At 46.8% G+C, this 12063-nt stretch overlaps 1 protein-coding gene across 5 annotated transcripts in view; it reads left to right on the top strand.

Moving 5' to 3' along the window:
• The first annotated feature begins 382 nt into the window (after positions 1 to 382).
• RFX2 (regulatory factor X2) overlaps positions 383 to 12063 on the top strand; it is a 62631-nt gene continuing 50950 nt past the window's right edge. For 3 of the 5 annotated variants that reach the window (XM_030033326.2, XM_030033325.2, XM_030033334.2), the window contains exon 1: positions 383 to 541. The gene's annotated coding sequence lies outside the window, so the exon portion shown is untranslated. Of the gene's footprint in view, positions 542 to 2067; positions 2230 to 12063 lie in introns of those variants that run through there. The other 2 variants (XM_030033332.2, XM_030033327.2) reach the window with 2 other exon arrangements.

Below are 12063 nucleotides of genomic sequence, written 5' to 3'. Positions count from 1 at the left end.
GGAAAAATGAACTTTTTTCTTGCCCCCTCAAGATAAAAACGCGGAGCTCGCGGGATCGCGGCTTCCCGCCCCTCCGCGCCCCGCCCCCTCGCTCCCCGCCCCGCCCCCTCGCTCCCCGCCCCGCCCCCTCGCTCCCCGCCCCGCCCCTTCGCCCCTCGCCCCGCCCCCTCGCCCCTCCCGCCCCGCCCCGCCCCGCCCCTCTCCGAAGCGCCAAAGCGCGCGCCAACTCTCCGCCCCGCCCCTTCCCCACCTCCATTGGCCTACCCCCGCCGCCTCCCGCCCCTCCAACGACTGACAGCCGGCGCTCCAACAGCCGGCGGGGAGCCCAGCGGGCCACGCCCCTGCTCCCACCCCCTCCTAGCGGGAGTGGGCGTGGCCGGGCGGTGACGTGAGGGGAGAGGGTAGCAACAGTTGCCTCGAGACCCGGCGCCAGGCGCCATAGTGACCGTAGCCCTGGAGACTGTTACTTGCCAACGGGAGCAACGCGCGGCCCCGGCGGCCGGAGCCCAGCGCGGCCCGCGGCGCCCGGCGGGGAGGGCAGGTGAGCGGGGGCCGCGGTGACCCGCCGGGCGGGACGGGGATGGTGGACCGCGGGGGGGGGGGGGGGGGGGGGGAGCCCGGCCGCGGGGGTCCCGCCCGCTGAGGGGACCTGTGGTGAGGTGGAGGGGGGGGGGGGTGGTGAGGAGCTTCGCGGCCTCCGCGGAGGGCGGTAAGGGACGGCGGGGACCCCCACACCCCCCCCACACCCACCCGCCTCTCCCCCGCTCCGGCTGAGCTTCTCCGCCCCGTCCCGGCCGCAGGTTTCGTTTCCCCGGGGTCCGCCGCCCCTCGGTGCCGCCCGGGGCTGAGGGCGCTCCCCGCGCCGCCCCCGGGAAGTTGGGAGCGGCACCGCACCCGGGCGGAGCGGGGGGGGGGGGAGGCGACACCCCCCCCGTCCTTCCCTCCTCCCCCCCCCCCCCCCCCGCCTTCCTCCCCCGCCCTCCGGTGCCGGTCCCCGCCCGGGGAACGGGGATCCAAACCGCGTGGCGGTGCCTGTGGCGACCCGGGGCGGGGGGGGGGACGGGACACGGACAGGGACACGGCACCCCTCCCGCTGTAATGAACTTCTCCCCCGGTTCGTATTTTCCTTTAACTCCCTCTTCTGAGCATCAGGCTCGGAAGAAACCTCGGTTGCTACAAACCCCGGCGGGCTCCGGGGCCGTGTCCCAACCCCGCTCCCACCCCGGTGGCAGCTTGGAAGTGCTGGGGGGGGGGGTCGGGAAGGGGGGAGACGGGCCGGCCGGCCCCTCTGCCCTCCCGTTAGGAAGCTTGCATACCCCTGGTGGTGTCTCCGTTTTCCCCCGGGCGTTTCTCCTAGTCTAACTGGGGGGAGTGGGGGGGGGGTTGGTTTCAACTCCAGCTCATCCCTATAGTTTGCCAGAGCTCTGAAATCCCAGCACTTGCTTTCTTGTTGGTCTTAGAAACAAGCGAAAATTACAATAAGACCTATTTTTAAGCATCTGCCGTCTATTCTTGACTTGGTTTCTCCTGTTTGTTTTGAATAAAGTGTGTTGTGAAACAAGACTCGTCTCCTGTTAAAGCAGATTTTGTGTATGTGCCTATTTCAAGTGTGAGTGCCTGCAGTCTGATTAAATCTTTCCATTCTTTTTACTTAGATACTACTCTAAAGTGGGGGGTTTTTTTGGCTTAGCTATTGAAAGAAGCAAATCTTTCTAATTAAGGAGCAAAGTGGAATAAATAATAAATTTATTAAATCTACTTTATGTTTTTGTGCTTGGAATATCCTTAAACCGACTGTGCTCAGCTTCAGATTCATTTGTTAGTCAAGGCTTTTTTTGTCTGCTTCTGCCCAAACTTTTCAGCTCTCTATCTTGGTTACAAATCAGTTGAGAATAGAGAGTAATTGCGGGCTTAAAAAAAAAGAAAAAAAAATCAGTCTCAAAATATAAACCTTAACTTCCCAAAGGCTGGAGTTCCTTCTTTGCCTCTGCTGTTTGACTGTTGGGTGTGAGTTTGCTTCAGTCAGTTTAAGATGAATTCAGTCTTATCTCGGGTTTTATTTTGAAGTTACACGTCTAGTGGAAGGCAGTCTGTGGAAGGGAAGGCATCTTGGATGGTCCTCTCGTGGTTACCTAATTCAAGATGGGTTGAACCAGCCTCTGAAGGTATCTTTCTCTGTTGGGGGAGTCCAGGATGAGCAAAGTTTGACTTCTAGATGGCTGAAGTCAGGTGAGGAAAAAGCACGCTGTAGGACCAAACTGTGAGTGTTGGATACCTGACATCGGGACTGGGATGTGGTGGCTCTGACAGTGATGCTCATTGTTTCGTTTTGAAAATCTTAGTGTGTACTTTAAAAAAACCCAACACATCAACTGGTTCTTTACCTCTCAGTATTGCTGTCCCAAGGGACATGAAATTTATTTGAATTTTGTGAGATGTTTTGCATCTGCAGAAAGGTGTGGGCATGCTCTGGGTCGGGTTTTTTTTAAGCCTTTAGAGTTCATGTTCTCAAAGCTGTTCCTGTACCAGTGAGGTTTGGAAATACTCCTCTTTTTAAATGGAATGTGAGTTCTCAGGTAGCTGCGGGATCTTGGCCTTAAGGGTGAAAGTGCACACAAAAGCAAGCGAGGGGTTGACAACTGGAATTTCTTTGTCCTCACTTGCTCTCTGCAAAATGGGGAATGATCCCAGCTTGCTTTCTGCAAAACAGGGAACGATCCCAATGCATTCGTGGATGCTGGTAAGAGCATCTGCTGCCACAGAGGAACACAAGAGCCAGGTCCATCGGACTTCACATGGAACTCCCACAGACAGTCCCTGCTTTGCATTTCCCTGCTGTGCCATTTGCATCTCATGAATTCCTCTCATAGTACCGTGTCCCTGTCCTGGGGCCCTGCGTGCCAGCTCTGTTTGCTGTGGAGGGGTCCGAGCGAGTGCGAAATCCCAACGCTGTGCTACAGCAACTGGAGAGGGTGTAAGACGTGCAGGCAACGTGCTGGGTGCCGTGGCCATGGCCCAGTGCAGCAAATTCTCCTCTAGCATCAGATCTGCCCTTTCAGGGAGAGCATTTTGTCAGTTTGGCATATAAGTTTGTAGGTTTGGCATATAAATTTGTAGGTTTGGCTTATAAATTTGTAGTTTGGCATATAAATGGAGGCCAATCTTCATCAAGGGACTTGGCACCATGTGTCCCGTTGAGTCCCCCCCTGCAGCAGGGGTGGGAGGGAGGGAAGGGGTTGCCCATCTCAAGACTTAAGGCTGAGTGCAGTCTTGAGAGAGTAGCTGTTAAAACGTGTGTTATGTACGTGGAGGTACATTAAAAACATGCTTTCTGTATATTTTTGCATGTGTAAATCTGAAATTTAAGGCCGTAATTGATGAAGACATGAGCAGCCAGTGCCACTGATGTCATGTGTCCTGGCTATCTGTTGGGGTAAATTCTCCAGTGGAGAGTATTCCTTGCCACTAAGTCACCTCTGTACTTGTTACCCTCTCTGTGACAACTTCTTCAGGGCTGCCATAAATGTAAAGCCTCAGTCAGTGGTTAATAACTGCAGCTTTTCCTAGCTCGATCGCAGTAAAATAGATGGCGCCAGTCATTGTCTTTAAATAGTCTCACGCTTGTAACACCTCAGAGCATTGACAGCTGTTATGTTTAATCACAACATGTTTTTGCTTTTAATACAGGCCTGTAAACATATCTGTTTTAACATATTCTAGCATATTTTCCTTGTTCAGTTTTAGTACTCAAGAGCTAAAAGCGTCCTGCGGCATGCAGAGTCACAGCACAAGGAGGGCAGTGCTGATTCAACAGGCGTATCTTGCCGCTCGGCTTCGCAGCCAAAGTTTCTGCTGGAGGCTGCCGAGTTATATTTAAACCAAGTTTTCCCCTCTTTCCCTCCCTCGAAACAAATGCCAGCGCAGTTAATGTCTGGACGCCTGCCAGCTGGAGCAAAGCACTGCCCGGACCAGCGTGCCAGGGCTTGCCGTGGGTGCTGCGGAGAGGAGCGCCTAACCTCCCCCTGTGTCAGTGCATGCAGCTCCGTGATCCGGGATTATGTTTCTGATATTTGAAACATATGCAAGGTTTCTTTCTGTAATCTGCGCTTTGAGACTCGGTATTTTGTCTTATTTGGACTGGCAGTTCTTTATTCCTGTGTTCACGCACTCACAAATCCACCTTATTGTCTAAGAATGTGCTGGCTTTCTCACGTTAGGCTGTTTCCATCTAAGTTGCATATGAACTAATTATGCCATAAATACATAAATAGATGACAAAACATTTCTTCAGCGCAAGCCGTGTACCCCTTAATACACTGAACAAAGAGGAATCCTTTCGTACGGGGCACTACCTACAGACTATCACTTTTCTTAACACAGAAAGCATGGAGGAAATTATTTCCGGGCACATCAGTACACGAACTGTTTCCAGTTAGTGGGGAAAGGGAAAAAAACCAAACCCACCTTCATTTTGGGTCATCTTTTTATGGAAGATGGCTATGTCTGCATTTCACCCAGCTAAAACACAAGGACTAGAAAAGTTTAAATTTCCTTAATTTAGCTGACTTGTTAAAACAATATATAGTTCCGTATAGACATGATTTCATGTCAATGAATGCAAAAATCTTCCTCTTCCGATGCTATTCCTGCTTACTTACGACACTGGGGAGTTAGGCAGTATCTATCCAGCAAGGATTTACAAGGAGTATTTTAAATTGCAACAGAAAACAAGAGTCCTCCCAAACAGAGGTTTATAAACTGTTTTGTTTTGTTGATCTGGTATTACACCCGAGTTGAGAGCTGTAGAAGTGCCAAATGGAGCCATTTGAAAAGTAATTTAAAGGCAATTGATAAGCTTGCTTTTTTTCCTAAATTAGATTTCTATTAAGAAATTAGGATTTTCTTTTTCTGAGCTTAATAAATACCGAAGAAGTCTCAGCATAGTACAAACATAGAGATAAAGCTTTGAAAGAGATTAACACTTGAACATTGCAGTTGCTTTCAAAGAAACGGGGGTCACAGAATGCTGTGCCAATGATGACTTTATATAAAGCAAATGCAAAAAAAAAAAATCAGATTCTTTGTTTTCCTGTCACAAATCAATACTCTGCTGAATGAAATCCTGTGTCTCTAGCAAGAAGCCAACAGGAGAAATAATGGCATTGACTGCAGCAATATTCCTCACTGCTGCATCATGTAGTTCACTGATGCATATTATGACCGTCCAGTCTCCACAAATGATTTTTTTCTGTTTGAGGTGGTTCTTCTCTGGCTTTACGTGTGGGAATATCTGAATGTGGATGAGGAGAAACAACAGCAGGTACCTGCATGTAGGCTAGGATGAAGAACAGCCGTTTGAGACACATCCCTGTCTTCTGTGGCAGAGTGACTTCATGCTCAGACTTCTTCAGGGCAGCGCTAGTTTTTACAAAGTCTCTAAGCCTTACAAAGAAAATGCAGAACACAACCAGAAACAAAGCACAAGCGGGAGGCAAGAAGGCTTCTGTGGATGCCACCGTGTCCAAGATGCATGTAGCAGCGTCTGTCCATGGCGATCAGCAGCTGCTCTTCAGGAGTTGTCCTGCCTCTCGGGACAGCCCAAGCTAAGCTGATAAAAGCACTTTTCTGTTGCTTGCTGCATCTATGCCGTGACTTCTGCTACCGTACATAGTGCCGAAGGGTGTGTTTCCTTTCTGCACCCTTGCCAGCTGACGCTGTTCTGCTGGGAGAAATTCAGTGTGGGTCAAGGTTTCCAAAACGTTGCCTGCTCAGCTGTCCTCATAGGAAAGGATTTGTGTTGTACTGTGGTACGTGGCAGCAGGCTCTAGGTTTTGGGGCAGGAGACCTGCCTCCAATCCTGCTGCCTCCTCTCTTAGCCAGCGAGTGGCTCTTGGTGTTGTACACAGATGGAGATGTTTGCATGCGAAATTGTATTTTCCCCATCCCTTCTAGAGAAGAGGTTCATGGCTGGATTTACTTTTCTCCCACCCAGCTTTGGAGTACGCATTTTGCCTTTCCTGTCGGGAACTGAACCCATGCTCGCACGCACCAGCAGACGCGTGCTGCAAACCTGCGCGCATCTCCTTTGCAGGTGTGTTATGGATGAGTGAATCCTTGTAAAGTCCACATAGCATGAGTGAATCTGGGTGTGAAGAAAGATGGTTCTGTCTCCATAGCTGAGTTTTGTAAGTGCCCAACTCATTGGGAAGCATTAGGATGAAATCAGTACTGAATGTATGCGGTGATGCACCAGTTATCTAGAAGTTTGTCTGGGATTACGTGGTTGGTGGTTCTTTGAGGTTAATGCGTGGCAAAGGCCCCACTGAACTGAGCCTGTAATTAAGGATGCTGCTTCTTTTGGAGATGTCACTAGCTAAGACTGACAAGAAACAGGGAAGTAGAGAGAAAGGAAGAGGTGCGGGTGGAATGATTATAAGCAAACAACCTAAGCATAATAAGCAATTTCCTTAGCTGCCACCTAGTAAGTCATTGTGAGACTATTCTTTAGTATCAGCTTAAGATCCCATTGCCACCATGACAACCACAGAACTATTCTGGATAATTTCTGGCTTAACACACAGCTGATCAAACATTCACCTTGTTTGGGGAATTATATTAGTTATTCTATTTCTTCTAATCTCTGGTGGAGGGTATCTGGGATGCTGGGAGTTCAGCAGGTTTTAGAAAAAGGAACCTCATGCTGACAGGTAAAACCCGTAGTCAGGCCTGCCTGTGTGTGGCTGAGCAGGTAGACAGTGGGACACTTTACAAGGGCTTCTTTCTTTTTTTTTTTTTTCCCCTGAAACAGTGCTACAGTGATTAGAGAAACCAGGGCACTGAGCATTTAATTTTTATTGTTATCATATATAGACATCCAGCAGACCTACACTGCGGTGCAGTGATGGCCTGAATACAACACTGCTTGAAGTTATTCTACTCACTTGATTTGGAAAGGTTATTTATGGTGGATGCATATGTCTTCTGGAGTGGCACAGTCTAGACGATCTGAGCATGTTGCATCTGATAATAGCTTTTGCATGGAGGATTTCCCATGTTTTGTCGCTCAGACTAGACGCTGGTGTAGTGAAGCTCTAATCGCCTCATGTGAAAAGGCCTTTTTCTTTTGCCTGCTTGGCTTTCTCCAGGATCTGATCCTGAGCTGAACCAGTGCTTGATGATGTGTGGGTTGGATTAGTGCTTCTTGTGCCTAGGATGGGTTCAGAGGGCTTTCCTTGCTGGTAATGGACGATTTCACAATTAGACAATTTCTTAAGTATCCTTTACTTGGCATATAAATGAGGCTGTGGGACTGGCTAACAAGGCGTAGGGACAGTAACTCGAAATGCAAATGCCATTCCTCTCCCTGTCGCCTCATGGCTGTGGTAGGAGAGGGTTTCACCGGTGTCTGAGGACAGAACTGAGTCTCCACTTGGACAAAGCAGGGCTGGAGAAGGCAGCCTGTCCTTACCAAGCAGCGTATCGCTGCCTCCCGCGGGAGAGGATGCCTGTTCTTCACAGCTTGGCCAAACCTTTTCAGTCTGCTGCAACCCACGCTACCGCTGGAGAAGGGAAGCAAAAGGCATCTGGAGATATGTGTGATTAAGTGGACAAATGGCCCACCTCCATACAGCCGGGGGATGCTTATGGGAAGCAAGGCTGATGGCCGGATTCTGCACAGGGCTGGATATTCCAGTTGGTGCAGCCAGGTCTGGGGCCTTTCTGGAGAGCAGGCAGTAGTCTCCTATTTTCTCTTACGCAAACTGTGTTCTTGTTTGGGTGGTAAAGAGAATTTTTTGCATAGCCTCTGATAAGATGAAGCTTGCAGAAAGCGGGGAGGAAGCAAGTTCCAAGATAAGACCAACCTCTCAGTCTGGTGTAGGTACATTGTTTATCAGTGGTGTCGCCTCGCTGGTCTGTGCAAGGATATCTTTCTCCTTCTTTCTCCTCCCCTGAGCTGTCTTGGATGGTACAGTCAAAAAAACAACTTGAAATCCACCTCTGGGCTGTGAAATGAGGGGGTAGATGTGAATAAGTGCACGAGGACTACTAGTTCTGTCTAATTTATCTTCAGTCTCTGCATTTAAAGAAAATATTTTATATGCTGTTTAAACCCCCACCCTCTTCCCCCCAAAAGAAGATGAAATGCAGATCTTTTCAAATATTCATGACCTTAAATGACCAATCATGGGAGGAAATTTTTCTTTAATAGGTACAGATAATAAGAGAAATAATGGCTTCTGGTCACCAAGCTAATCTTCAGTGCTTCCTTCTTCCTAGCAAATATTTATTCTTCCTAATATGATAGATGTGCACCATTGTTCAGAAGACTTACACCCACCAGGGAAGTGAAATATCCCTCGCCCAGGTCCTAAAACCCTTGAAGAAACTGGGGCTTGCCTGCAGGCTACCCGTCCTCCACAGTTGTTTGAACTCATAATGCAGTTTTTTCTATATTAATTACCTTCCTGCAAACTGTAAATACAAAATTCACACTTCATGTTTTGGGCAACAGCTCTGTTACATTCACCTGCGGAGGCTGGCAACCTGCAGCACTGACTTGAGCTGGGCATTGCGAGAGCAAAGGTTGTTCCTACTCGTGGCTTAGCCTAGGGATCTGTTGGTGTCAATGTTTTCCTTTAGGAGTAGCATTTACTATGGTAGTTTCCATAAGATTGCTCCCAACACCGTGATCAGATAATATTCACCAGATAGGAGCCACTGGCAGGCAGGAGGCACTTAGATGGTTAGAAATGCTGCTTGCTGTGCTAATAAATGGACTTACTTAAATTTCAGGGTATTGTCTTGTACGCTGCAACCATTAGAGATAATTGTGTAAGGTAAGGAGTTGTAAGCCAGATAATTCATGTTTCAAATTATACTGGAGCAGCAAAAGTGCTTTTTGATTCTTATCGCTGCTATTTTCCACATTTTCATTCTTCCCAATCTGGATGCTGCTCAGAATTTAAAAATCTTTCAAAAAAAAAAAAAAAAAAAGGAAAAGAAACAAACCAAAACCAAAGAAAAAACAACAGAAAACCCCAACTTGTCTTTAGATAAAAAGTGCAATCAACATTTCTGTAACACTTAATAAACTGTGTATTCCCGGACGTCTACCTGGCCACTGAAATTTTGAGTCAGTTCATTATTTAGTCTTTCTTGAGGTAGAGGCACTAAGTAGAAATAGCTTCTTTTAGACTCATTAGATAATGTCAGTTAAAAACCATGATTGTTTGAGCTGTTACAGTGCCAGGAAGCCCATGTACCCCAATGACCTGTTACCCTCTCTGCCCCAAAGTGCTCGCAGTGGTTTCATGGGAGAGGCAGAGCAAAGATCGTCTTACGCCAAAGATGGGGGTTAATTATTTTGTGCTGGCAGCGGTGTTTTATCCCTCACAGAAACCTCCTCTGCAGTCCCCATCCAAGACATTCCAGTGCGATGCCTCATCAGCTGCTGCTGCTGCGTCATCTCCGTACTGTTGGGAAGAGCTGTCGCCACAGCCTTGCGTTACTAGGGAAGAGCCCGATGTGCCTTCACCTAAAGGATCTTTAGGCTATTTAAGATACATAACTCTTTTAGAGATCAACTTCACTGAGAGCAAACACCCTCCTGTGCCTTCACAGAGGAAAAGCATGACGTGCGAGCTGTCATGTTGGTGCTTAATAAACAAACTACAAACGCCTAATTATCAGAGTTGATTTTTGGGAGTCGGTATTCTGATTCTTAGCAAGGCGTGCAGACAGAGCATGCACAACTATGGGCCAGGCAGTGCCTTTCTGTTTATTCCACTGTATCTATTGTCATGGTGGATTACAGCTGAGCAGGATAGAGGATTGCAGGGTAAGTCTCTCCTATGTACAAGCTGCGGACCGGGTACTTTTCTGCATCTTTTTCATGGACACAATCACTCATAAAAACATGATCTGCCTTATTGTAACGCTGAGGAATTTTTAAGTCCCCTACTACTGCCCTGTAGGGAAATGTACTTTGTCTTTAGCTCCACAGGTACCATGCAAGCTCTGTCTCTGTATCTCGTTTGTAAAAAGCACTAATCATCAATTCCTTGATGCGGACTGAAAGGAGACATTTTAATGTCAAAACATCTGAGGGTTTGTCTGTCACAATAAAAGCTCTCTGTATGTTTATGCAGGCCCTGGGGCTATATCTGTATCTGTGTATGTGGAGATGCATGTGTATTTTATTTTTTTATATATATACACACATACATATATAAATATACCTGTATATGTACATATAGATACATTATGATAGAGTGTAGTTCCAAGAGTACACCATGCTGAAGGATGTTTATTCCACATTTCTGATACACCTCCTTGCCTCCGGACCCAGTCCTTGCTGGGGTGTCCGTGCCACCATAGACTGTCCTGCAGGACTGTGCTCTGAGGCATAAATTAGTCTCTGATATAGCAAGTCCCATCTTTTTCTGATCCAGAATCCAAGTCTATTGGTATCTGAGTCTGTTTGGGAAACCCTGCTTTATTTGCTCTGTGCTTTCATTTCCATTTTCCATTAGGGAAAAATTCAATACCTGCCTTTTTTCCAGGAGCCAGAAAGTTGAGATGGGTAGACTTGTAAGGATTAATATTTGTAAAGTGCTTCGAAATCCTCAGGTGATTGCTGCTTTACTCGCTGATCAAAATCACATATGCATTTTTTGGATGATGTCATTATTAAAGGTCTTTTCCAACCTAAATGATTCTATGATCATCGCCCTGCTTCATGCCCTCTCAGAATCCTTTGTGCAGAGGCACTTGCCTTTTACCCTCTGGACACAGAGAACAGGGATGCATGCTGCACAGCTCTGCCTGCTCTGTGTCCTCTTATGAGAAGCATAAGATGCAACATCGATGCAGTTGCTGGCTTCTCTTTGCTCCCCGAGATGTGCATGGGAATGGTCTTCCAGGAGAAGCACCTACTTGGTGGATTTTCCTCCCCCAGTTTGCTCTCCCTTCTGCAGGGTGCTGGCAATCCTGCAGGGTGCTGGCTGGTGGAGATGCAGAAACCATGCTGAGAGCCATGTTTTGGTCCTGATATATTGAGAGAGGGAAAACAACTAACCAACCCCTGGAAAAATTATTTAATTGAAGAAATGTTTTTTGGGGAAAAGAGGGATTGGCGGGTTTCTTGCTGAGGTGACTCCACTATCATTCCTCAGTCTGTTTTACAATCCAAGTGAACACACATGTAGAGTGCTGTCAAAAAGTGAATTTTGGAACAAAATATTTGAGAAGATGAAGAGCTAAACTCTGTTGTTCCATGTTGCTCTGTTTGCAGTACCCAATGAGAAACACAGAATAGTTTCAGTGACACTCCCTCTCTTTGCACATTTCAAGAGACAATTTATGTCGTGGATTGAATTTTTCCAGCTGTATTCTAACCTCAGGTCCTTAAAACTCAAGCTTTTTTTCTTAAATGCCACCAAATAACTAAATTAGTACATCATACATTGCAATCCTTATTCATGTTCCCTGAAGAATTATTTAATACTTTGGTGATGAGTCTCTTATTAGTCTATCATTAAGGAATTTTTGTGATAGCTTTCATTTTGGCAGCTACTTGGTTGAATTTATATTATGATGTTGGACAACAAAATGTTCCACGGTGAACATTTTGAATGAATCTCCTGATTTCTAACTGCTTTCTTCATATATGAGGATTGAATTACATGATTAGCCAGAACATTATGCAGTATTTCTGCTGGAGAAAAGTAAATTGTCTATGGATTAATTCCTACTTTACACTTCTGGCTTATAGCCATCCTAGACTAACAGTGAATTGAAAGTTGGTAAGAACTGACAGCCTGTAGCCTCTCTGCAATAATTTTTATACCTTCTTCTCTATCAGGTTTATAAAAATTTTACTAATTTTCTTGCATCAGAAGGGTAATGGTTGAGCTACTGCCTGTTCCCTGGAAGCATAAATTTCCCCCAAATCAGCAGTAGCATATGCTGATCAGTTAAAGAAGGTATGCAATAATATGGTCCAATAATGTAATAACAGAGGATTTTAATTTTAAAAGCTTGCCCCCCTCTTCACCCCCCAGA

Source organism: Aquila chrysaetos, chromosome 12 (assembly GCF_900496995.4).
Source record: "Aquila chrysaetos chrysaetos chromosome 12, bAquChr1.4, whole genome shotgun sequence".
NCBI classification, from domain to species: domain Eukaryota; kingdom Metazoa; phylum Chordata; class Aves; order Accipitriformes; family Accipitridae; genus Aquila; species Aquila chrysaetos.
Note: the sequence above shows the minus strand (reverse complement) of the source record. Positions and strands in the feature narration are given on the sequence as shown.